This window comes from Pipra filicauda, unplaced genomic scaffold, assembly GCF_003945595.2.
Source record: "Pipra filicauda isolate LSUMZ 115617 unplaced genomic scaffold, ASM394559v2 scaffold574_size374424_pilon, whole genome shotgun sequence".
In the NCBI taxonomy this organism is placed as follows: Eukaryota; Metazoa; Chordata; class Aves; order Passeriformes; family Pipridae; genus Pipra; species Pipra filicauda.
The window spans coordinates 286,805-296,722 of record NW_024104725.1 but is presented as its reverse complement, the minus strand read 5'-3'; the positions used below and the strand labels follow the sequence as shown (position 1 = coordinate 296,722).

The following is a 9,918-nucleotide window of genomic DNA, read 5'->3' as shown; positions in this document are numbered from 1 at the left end:
CTAGGAAAAGATCCACAGGGTCAGGGATGGCCACACATTTTCCTCCATTCCTTGGCCAAGATGACTCAACTGTTTCACTTCTTGGGCTGAGAACGGCACTCTCATGGCATGTAATACATTCCAGAACATTTTGTCTCATGGCCAGGAGCAGCCTGGGAATGCTGTGCACGAAGGGAAGAGACCCCACCACGGGAAATGGGATGTTTGAATGTTTTATCCAGTGCAGGATTAAACCTCCCGGACACTTCTCCGTGAGATTTGTTCTGGCAGAATTTCAGACTCCGGAGTGGGAGAAGGAGGAGGAGAGAGGAGGATCCAGCAGCCCCCGTGCTCCATGGGATCCCACAGGAAATGGGGAGGATCCTTGTGGGTCAGGTCCAGCCTTGATGCCTCTCCTGGTGTCCAAGCCACAAAAAGCTGAACCCGGTGACCTGAGCTGCCCCATCCATCCATCCCTCCATCCCTCTCTGACTTCCCAGAAGGCAAAACTCAGGATCACAAATTAATTAGGTCGGAAAAGACCTCTGAGATCCTTAAATCCAGCCTGGAGGCACTTGGGGTTGAGGCAGCCTCTGGTGCTTCAGCCCCAAGGTGAAGACCGGCGGATCAGAGTCACTCCTTGATTTTCCTCCTTCCTTCCATTCCCTACATCCACCAGACAGAAGGAATCCAAGGATAATGAAGGATTTGTTGGTCAGTGCTGTAGGAACACACTGGGGATTCTCTCAAACACCATAAACACCCTCTTTGTCTAATTAATCCCTAATTTATTGAACAGGGACACTAATTATGTTTCCTTCTCCTTCACTGCCTGTGCTGGGGAATTCTCCTCTCTGAGGAGGAATGTTGGGATACAGAGACTGCCCAGTTCTCATCTCACCATCCTGCTGCACATTAACACACAGATTCATTCTTTTATAGAAAATTTGAAATGTCTTTGTCACAAAGACACAGGAATTTTTGGGGATTTCTCCTTTGGGAAACATTCCCACTGCCGATTCTCTCCGGAGGGTGGAAAAACTTCCTCCAAAGCAGGTTCTTGCCCAAGTGGCCCCATTTTTGTCGGCAGGAGGACTGGAATGGCAAAGTCTGAGCATCTCTGGTTGAAGGAGGATCTGGAACAGGACTTTTGCTCTTTGCTATGACAAGGAACCCCCAGGGAAGTGGGATCTTAAGGAGGGATGTGGGAAGAGACAAGATTCACTGGGAGGATGAACCGACCGGCACCGGGATTGCAGACGGTGCCTGGTCCTGGCAGATTCATCTCCCGGGGAGCTCTGAGGCTGGCACAGATTCCCAACTCCCAGGCTGATGATCTCCTTGCAAGAGCCCTCTTTGCCAGTGGGAAGTGGAAATTAGGGAAGAGAGGAATCCCTTTCCTAATGGCATTGTGATAATTCAGGGCACGGTGCCCAAAATCCAGTTGTCATCACCCCACATCCACCAAAGAGGGTGAACCATAAGATCAGGGAATGGTTTGGGTTGGAAGGGACACCTTCCACTGGCCCAGGTTGCTCCAAGCCCCCTCCAACCTGGCCTTGGACACTTCCAGGGTTGGAGCAGCCACAGCTTCTCTGGGAATTCCATTCCAGTCCCTCATCACCCTCCCAGCCAAGAATTCCTTCCCAATATCCCATCTATCCCTCCCCTCTGGCACTGGGAAGCCATTCCCTGTGTGCTGTCCCTCCATCCCTTGTCCCAGGTGCCTCTCCAGCTCTCCTGGAGCCCTTTTAGGCCCTGGAAGGAGCTCCAAGGTCTTCCTGGATCCTTCTCTTCTCTGGGCTGGACATTCCCAGCTCTCCCAACCTGGCTCCAGAGTAGAAGAGCTCCATCCCCTGGAGCATCTCCGTGGCCTCCTCTGGCCTTGCTCCAGCAGCTCCACATCCTTGTGCTGTTGGAGAGCCCAGAGCTGGATGCCAGGATCTGCAGGGCAGAACTCCAGATCAGGGAATGGTTTGGGTTGGCAGGGACACCTTCCACTATCCCAGGTTGCTCCAAGCCCTGTCCAACCTGGCCTTGAACATTCCAGACATGGAGCATCCACAACCTTTCCGGGCAACCTGTGCCAGTCCCTCCCCACTCTCTGAGTAAACAATTCCTTTCTGATTTCAAGGTTTTGCCAAACTCAGGACCACCAAAACATCTCCAAGCCCCTCTTGCCCCAATCTGTGTGAAAAAGAGAAGAAATAAGTGGCCTTAACCCACTGAACTTGGACAAGAAGAGAAAAATGAAACCCTGGCAGCTGCCTTGACAACCTCACCCCTTAAAGAGCAATAAGAAGACCTCCTCACCCCCAGGCTCCTTCCCCACTTTCCTGCATTGAGATAATTAGTTTTCACTTCTAAATTATTGTGGGTTTGTTTTTTTTTTCCCAGAGCCCAGAAGGTCGAAGTTTAACCCATCCAAAAATAATAGTAGAAATAATAATAATAATAATAATAATAAATAAAAATAATACCAGGGGGAAAAAAATCAAAATCAAAATAAAATCAAAACAAAATCCTCTCCGTGCTTTGCTGGCAGAAAACCAAGAGAGGGGTGAGGGGTAAGGGGAAAAAAAAAATCAATTTGAGCTCGGGTCAGTGGGGTGTGCGAGAGAGACCTTTGGAGCAATGGAGATTAATTCCGTAGGAGAGAGAAGGCAGAGTGGAAAAGGGAGGAGGGGGGAGAGGGGAGGAGAGAGCCTGGGCCCACTCCGGGGCGGTCGGGGCCGGGTTCGGGATGTGCCGGTTTTTCTCTTTCCCGAGATCCCAGCGTGGCCCCGGCTCAATTAATCACTGCCTCGTTAGGGCACAGATGCAAAAGCGCCAAGTCAGGTGCTGCTCCAAAGGAAAAAAAAATCCCGGGAGCTGCAGGGTTGCTGCCGTGCCCCAAAGCCACCATCCCCAGGGATGAGGGGGCCTGGATGTGATCCCTCCCGGTTGTCCCTGCCGGGATCGCTCCGGTGCCACCGGAGACCCCCAAGGGGGTGTGTTATCTCCACAGGAAGGTGAGGGAGATGCTCCATCCTCAAGTAGCTTGAGGACCTCACCAGAGGGAAGCTAAACCTGGGGTGGCATCCCCTGTGGATGAGGGGGATGAGTCTGGATGACTCCGGAGCCACTGGAAGCGCCTTAGTGTCAGGAGGGATGGAGGCAGCCCCTCATCCCCACCTGTCAAAAGCGTCATCCCTGGATTAGGTGTTGCTATAACTGGAGGAGGATAATAAACCCCCCTATAATCCAGTGTCTGCCCGAGCCTTGGAGCATCCTGGTGGGAGATGAGCTCCTGGAAATCTGTCCCGCTCCCCTCCGTGGTGGCTGCCGTGACGTGGGCACGGCCCGAGCTGCTTAAGAGCTTATGGAGCCCAAGGGGCTCCTTAGAGGCACCTTCCGAGGCTTCGGATGGGAAACAGGAATATTTGAAGGGAAGGGGGGGGAGGGATTGAGGTGGGAAGCAGGAAAAAGGCAAAGTTAATTTATCACCAAGCAGCGGGATTCGGGAGGCCCAGACTGGGCTTGTTGGTCACGAGTCATTCATGGATAGATTGATTTCATCTGGAATAACCCCTGGGAATTCTTCTGGGGGTGAATTCTGACCCCACTGACCCTGACAAGCCCATTGGTAATGGTGGATGTGGCTGTGGACACCAGCCTGGAAGGACTTGGGAGCAAGACAGAGGTGGAGGGTGGTGGAGGGCAAAGCACAAGCTTTGCTCTTCCTAAAGATGCTCCAAAACTTCCAGAAGGGCAAGAAACAGGCCTGAGTGGCAGATGTGGTGCCGGGGAGAGGAAGCAAAAGTGGACTCGGGGTGTCTTCTCGCCTCTTGGAGAGTGATCAGACATGGACTGATCCCAGGAGGGGGATGGAAGAGCTCATGGAGGCCCAGACTGGGCTGGTTGGTCACAAGTCATTCATTGATGGATTGATTTCATCTGGAATAACCCCTGGGAATTCTTCTGGGGGTGAATTCTGACCCCACTGACCCTGACAAGCCCATTGATAATGGTGGATATGGCTGTGGACACCAGCCTGGAAGGACTTGGGAGCAAGACAGAGGTGGTGGAGGGCAAAGAACAAGCTTTGCTCTTCCTAAGGATGCTCCAAAACTTCCAGAAGGGTAAGAAAGGAACCCGAGCTGGAGATGAGGTGCCGTGGAGAAGAAGTAAAGGTGGACTTGAGGCATCTTCCCACCACTTGGAGGGTGATCAGACACGGACTGATCCCAGGAGGGGGATGGAGGAGCTCCCCAGGGCAGACTGGCAGGAATTTTGGGAGCTTTTGTCTCCCTCCCCAGCCCAGGAGGTGTCTGTCCTGCCTGCTGAGAGCTGCGGCGCTCCGGGTTTTTGTGTTCCATGAAATGTCCCTCGTGGATTCGATAGGAAAACCGAAGCAGTCACTTGGAAGATCTGAATTCACGGGGCCCAGTTAAACCAGCAACTGGAAAAAGCCCTGCCTGTCTGAGAATCATGGAATGGTTTGGGTTGGAAAGGACCTTCGGGACGATCTAGGGATGATCCAGGGACACCTCCCGCTAGCCCAGATTGCTCCAGGCCCCATCCAAGGTGGCCTTGAAGGGCTTTTCGAAGCACCAAGACTCAAAACAGCCAAGACTTGCCCAAATCACCGTGTTTTACCAAGCAAAGGCATCGGTGGTGGTCGGAGAGAGGAGAAAACACCCAGCAAGGAGGAATTATTGTCAGGACACCCTCGTGTCTCTCACAGCAGGAGAGATAAAGATAAGACCGACTTGGGCTTGAAACCTCAAGGTTTGCTGCTCCAGCCTGAGACCAAAGGTGGCTCTGAGTCCACCAGGCTCTTGGTGACAGTGGCATCTCACCCAGCTGGAGAGGCAAATCCTGCCAACAAAGCTCCTGTCCAGCAGGATTAATGACTCCCGGAATGACCCCCCCCCGGGCTATCCCAACAAAGAACTGAATCAAGACTTTCTTATTGGTATTTAAATGGCTTCTGGGGAAAAAAAAACCACACAACTCAAATCCCAGTGACTTCCCCCCCCCAAAAATAAAACCTTTTAATTGAGTCTGCAAAGTATTTAAATGCTTGACTGGTCGGGAATTGCTTATAAATTGCTTGAGGAGCCACGGGGACCTCCCAGTGTCACCGAGCCGGTTCTGCCTCGTGCCACCGCCCGGGGATGAACTTTGCCCCCCCAGGATGTTCCTCCTCGGGCTTTAAGACCTGGATCCGGCCTCAAAAAGCAGAGGGAAGGTACAAAAGCCAAGAGCTGAGCCAGCAGGATCCCTCCTAATGTGAGCAGAGTGGCCCTGCCTCAGTTTCCCCCCCAGCTCTAAAGTGGATTAAATTAGTAATGAGGTGGATGGGAGAGGTGGGTCAGCTTAAATATTAATATTTGGAGGAAAAAAGCGAAGCACTCTCTTAAGTATCTCTTGCTCACACACATGCATATATATATATATAAATATATATATATATGTATGTATTTCCTGCTCATATTTGAGCACAGCATGAAAGCTCCTCCAAGGAGGAGCTCACTTTGCACCCAAAGACTTTGTTCCCGGCTTCCCTGAGCGAGAACACCGAGATATATCAAACCTAAAGGGGGGAAAAATCGTCTTGAAAAAGGGCCACAAAAAAAAAAAAAAAAAAAGAAAAAGAAAGAAAGAAAAAAGAAAGAAAAAGACCCGACTTGATTTGACTTTCATGAGACACCGGTTAAATTTTATTTTTTTTTTTTTTTCTCACACACACACACAAAAAAAGGCAAATCGCTAAAATTAGGTCTGGGGAATTATTTTATCTGCATGGGGGAAAAAGGCTGTTTGATACCTGTGTAATAGGGAACTTCTCAGCTTCCCAAACACCTCAGGAAGATACTTTTGATTTTTTCCCCCCCTCCTTTTCTCTTCTCCTCTTGTCTTGCCAAAAGCTCAGCTTATGATTTAAAAAAAAAAATTAAGAGATCTGACCAAGCCCAACGGGGAGATTTTGTTTAAAATAAAAGGCTGGAGCAGGTTATTTGTTCTGGGTTTTGAACAGATTTGTTTCTGTGCTCTCAGGACTAACAGAGCAATCCCACCAGCCACATAATTCCTGAGGTGTTCCCAGACCGCGTTTCCCAGAAATCCTTGGGGTCACAGAGACCAAAACAGAGAAAGAAAAGACCATAAAACACGGAAGTTTCTTCATCAATTTGAGCTGTAAAGTCCTGGAGAAAGGGAAGGGGAGATCTGGAGATCTGCCCTGCAGATCCCGGCATCCAGCTCTGGGCTCTCCAACAGCACAAGGATATGGGAATGTTGGAACAAGGCCAGAGGAGGCCACGGAGATGCTCCAGGGGATGGAACTCCTCTGCTCTGGAGCCAGGTTGGGAGAGCTGGGAATGTCCAGCCCAGAGAAGGATCCAGGGAGACCTTGGAGCTCCTTCCAGGGCCTAAAAGGGCTCCAGGAGAGCTGGAGAGGGACTTGGGACAAGGGAAGGAGGGACAGCACAGAGGGAATGGCTTCCCAGTGCCAGAGGGTAGGGATAGATGGGATATTGGGAAGGAATTCTTGGCTGGGAGAATGATGAGGGGCTGGGGCGGAATTCCCAGAGAAGTGGTGACTGCCCCATCTCTGGAAGTGTCCAAAGCCAGGTTGGACGGGACTTGGAGCAACCTGGGCTAGTGGAAGGTGTCCCTAGGTGTCCCCTTGAACCCAAACCATTCCAGAATTCCCTGTTGGGGCTGCAACATCTCTACGTCTCCATGTGCCTCTCCAGGGTCTCCCAAGGCTTCAGGAAGTGGCAAAGCCAAGTGCTCGGAGTGCTGGGAATGTGTCTGCACCCACAGGTGACATCACAGCGGGGAAACCTGTCTTTGGGATTCCCTGGAAGCACCTTAGAAGACAGATGAGCACCTTAGGGGAGAGACGTCACCACGTGGAGTGGCTGAGCCGGGTAAGGGACAAAGTGTCATGAGGGTCATCCACAGGGAGCTCCACGTCACCACAGATCCCCTGCACGGAGCTCTGCAGGTGACAAACCTCCTGCCAACCCCTCAGGGCTATGTCACCAGGCACAAGGACGGGTTCACAAAGGGTTTGTGCAACATCTGGCGCATCTGGGGGGGAGGGTGATTTTAGCCAGGGGAAAGGAAAAATGCTGACGGGGCAGCAGATTTTGAGGCCGGGAAGGCACGTTGAGGTGTCCCTGACCTTCTTACGGCACCAGCTGGGTGAGGATGGCACCAAAATACACCCATCAGCTCCCTTGTGCTTCTAGAGGGACCGACCCCAACCACTGAAATCCCTCTTTGAGAGCAGAGGGTTTAGGGAAGAAGGAAAGGGAAGGTTTCGTCTCGTTTTGATTTCGGTTTTGCAATCAAAGCTCTCGGGGGATTAAGATCCATAAGGTGTCCCTGCCCAGGGTGCTGGATCTGAGCTCCTGCCCCGTCAGCATTTCTAAATAGGGAGCTGATCCCTGTCCCTGCAGCCCCTGGAACTGCCCTGCAAGTGGCCACGCTCGTGTCACACGTGATGGGGCCCGGAGGGAGGGCCTGGCAAGGTCCCAGCGAGGTGGGAGGAGGGAAATCACGGCTGTGCCCAAGGACCAAGGTCAGACCTTCAGGCTGCAGCTGTGACCGGCTGGTTGTGTCATTGTCACATCCTGGAAAAGTCCACCTCTGTGTTCACCTTGCTGAACTCAGGATCCCAGAATTATTGAGTTGGAAAAGACCTCCAAGGTCGTGGAGTCCAAGCTGTGTCCAATCCCCACCTTGTCCCCCAGCCCAGGGCACTGAGGGTGTCCAGGCCTTCCTCAGACACCTCCAGGGATGGGGACTCCAAACCTCCCTGGGCAGCCCCTTCCAATGCCTGACAACCCTTTCCATGAAAGAATTCTTCCCAGTGTCCAACATGACCCTCCCCTGGCACAGTTTGAGGCCGTTTCCTCTCCTCCTGTTCCTTGTGGGAGCAGAGCCCAACTCCCACTTGGCTCCACCTCCTGTCAGGGAGCTGTGGAAATGAGAAGGTCCCCCCTGAACCTCCTTTTCTCCAGGATGATCTCCTCCAGCTCCCTCAGCTGCTCCTGCTGCTCCAGACCCTTCCCCATCTCTGTTCCCTTCCCTGGACACACTCCAGCCTCTCAATGTCCACCTTGCCATGAGGGGCCCAGAACTGGACGTTAGGAAGAAGTTCTTTAGAGAGACATTAATTGGGCACTGGAAGGGGCTGCCCAGGGAGGTTTGGAGTCCCCATCCCTGGAGGTGTCCAAGGAAGGACTGGACGTGGCACTCAGTGCTCTGGGCTGGGGGACAAGGTGGGGTTGGGTCAGAGGTTGGACTCCATGGTCTTTTGGAGGTCTTTTCCAACCTCAGTGACTCTGTGATTCTGGGATCTTGAGGAAAGAGAACAGGACAAAAAGTAGGATCACAGCCCTGGAGAGCTGGAGAGAAGATCCAGGACTGTTTGGACTAATCCTGTGGGATACAAACTTGGAAAGAAGAGGGTCTGTGACAGCAAGTTCCTTTACAAGGATCATCTTCTCCAAGCTCAAGAGTAGTGGAAGAATCACAGAATGGTTTGGGTTGGGAGAGACCTTCAAGACCGTCTAATTCCAACCCTCTGCCATGGGCAGGGACACCTTCTGCTATCCCAGGTTGCTCCAAGCCCCATCCAACCTGGCCTTGGACACTTCCATGGATGGGTGAAAATCCCGAAGTGCAGACAGTCAAACAAAAGTCCAGCTGGAATTTTTGGCAGTGTGAAAAAAAAAAATAGATCAAATCTGGAATTACTATCAAAACCATCTCCGGCAAAATCCGTTCCCAACCCATCTCCAGGGGCAGAAGGGCTTCTTCTCCAGGTCTAAACCCATCCAACGCCACCTCAGCGCAGCCAGCAGGCACCTAGCACCAAAATCCCCTGGAAAAATCCCCCTGGAGAAGGGGCTGGAAGTGGCAAAGGTGACGGGTTAATAGAGAGCCCCGCGTTAGATCCCGGCCGAGGGAAACGTCGCGCTCGGCAGCCCTTGTCGTGTCAAATTAATGGGCGAGATCATTTAGGCCGGGATAAAACCCACAACTTAATCCTTTTTCCCCTTCTTTTTTTTCCGGGGCAGGTTGTCGCCTCCGCCTGTTCCAGATGATGAATTGGTCCTGTTCGAGGCCGATCCGCTCGTTTGAGCGCGGCGCCGCTTTGCCAGGACTCCGCGCGAAATGAGGGAGCCCCGGCCATTTTTCATCCCCGGAGAGATGAGCGACACGGCGAATAAATTTTCCTGCTTAAAAATTTGCTGGGCCCAGGTTTTCTCGGCGAGGCAGCTTTGACAGGCTGTCACTTTGGTGGATGTTCGGCGCTCCGACTGTTCCAGGAGGCCTTTTATTGCTTTTTAAAAAAGATTTAAAGGAAACGAAACCCCCGGTGCCCGATGACGTTGAGCAGGGGCGATGTGTGGATCTGACTCTATCCAGGCATCCCACAGGTCCTGATCCCATTTTTTCCCCTCAGGAGGGGATCAGTGCCAGGTGCCAGGGCTGGGAAGCGAAGGGAGGGGAGATGAGAGCAGCACCAAACACACAACTCACCTTGTGGACAAGCCAAGATTTGTGGGTCCCTCCCAGCTGTGGAATCTGTGGAATCTCTGAAACAAGATTTGACGTCCTGCTCTTTTCCCTGACAGTGGGAGGAGGAGAATTTTTCCAGGTTTGATGAAGAACAACAACACACACATCCAAGGCAGTTCCCTGATGCGCCAGAGCACAACTGGAGCTGGATGCGCTCGATCCAGGGACCTCTGAGGACCCCCAGAACAGGAGCAACCACTGAGACCCCCCCTCAGGGGGAATATTTGCATTTTGGGGTTGGAAAATCCAAGTCCTTCTTGTCTGACTTTGCTTTGCTGAGCCCTCGCACCCCTGGGTTGGGCTGCAGTTCATTTTCGTGGGAAAAGCAGAATTCCTATGCCATTCCAGCCTCTG

At 52.3% G+C, this 9,918-nt stretch overlaps 1 long non-coding RNA gene across 2 annotated transcripts; it reads left to right on the top strand.

The window, feature by feature from the left end:
• The first annotated feature begins 6,773 nt into the window (after window positions 1-6,773).
• On the top strand, window positions 6,774-9,232 carry LOC113999731. 2 transcript variants are annotated; one of them, XR_003544969.2, is made up of 2 exons: window positions 6,774-6,899; window positions 9,060-9,232. It is a non-coding gene; the product is annotated as an uncharacterized LOC113999731 (long non-coding RNA). The 2 variants fall into 2 exon arrangements; XR_005565906.1 differs by lacking the exon at window positions 6,774-6,899 and adding an exon at window positions 6,914-6,976.
• The last annotated feature ends 686 nt before the right edge of the window (window positions 9,233-9,918 follow it).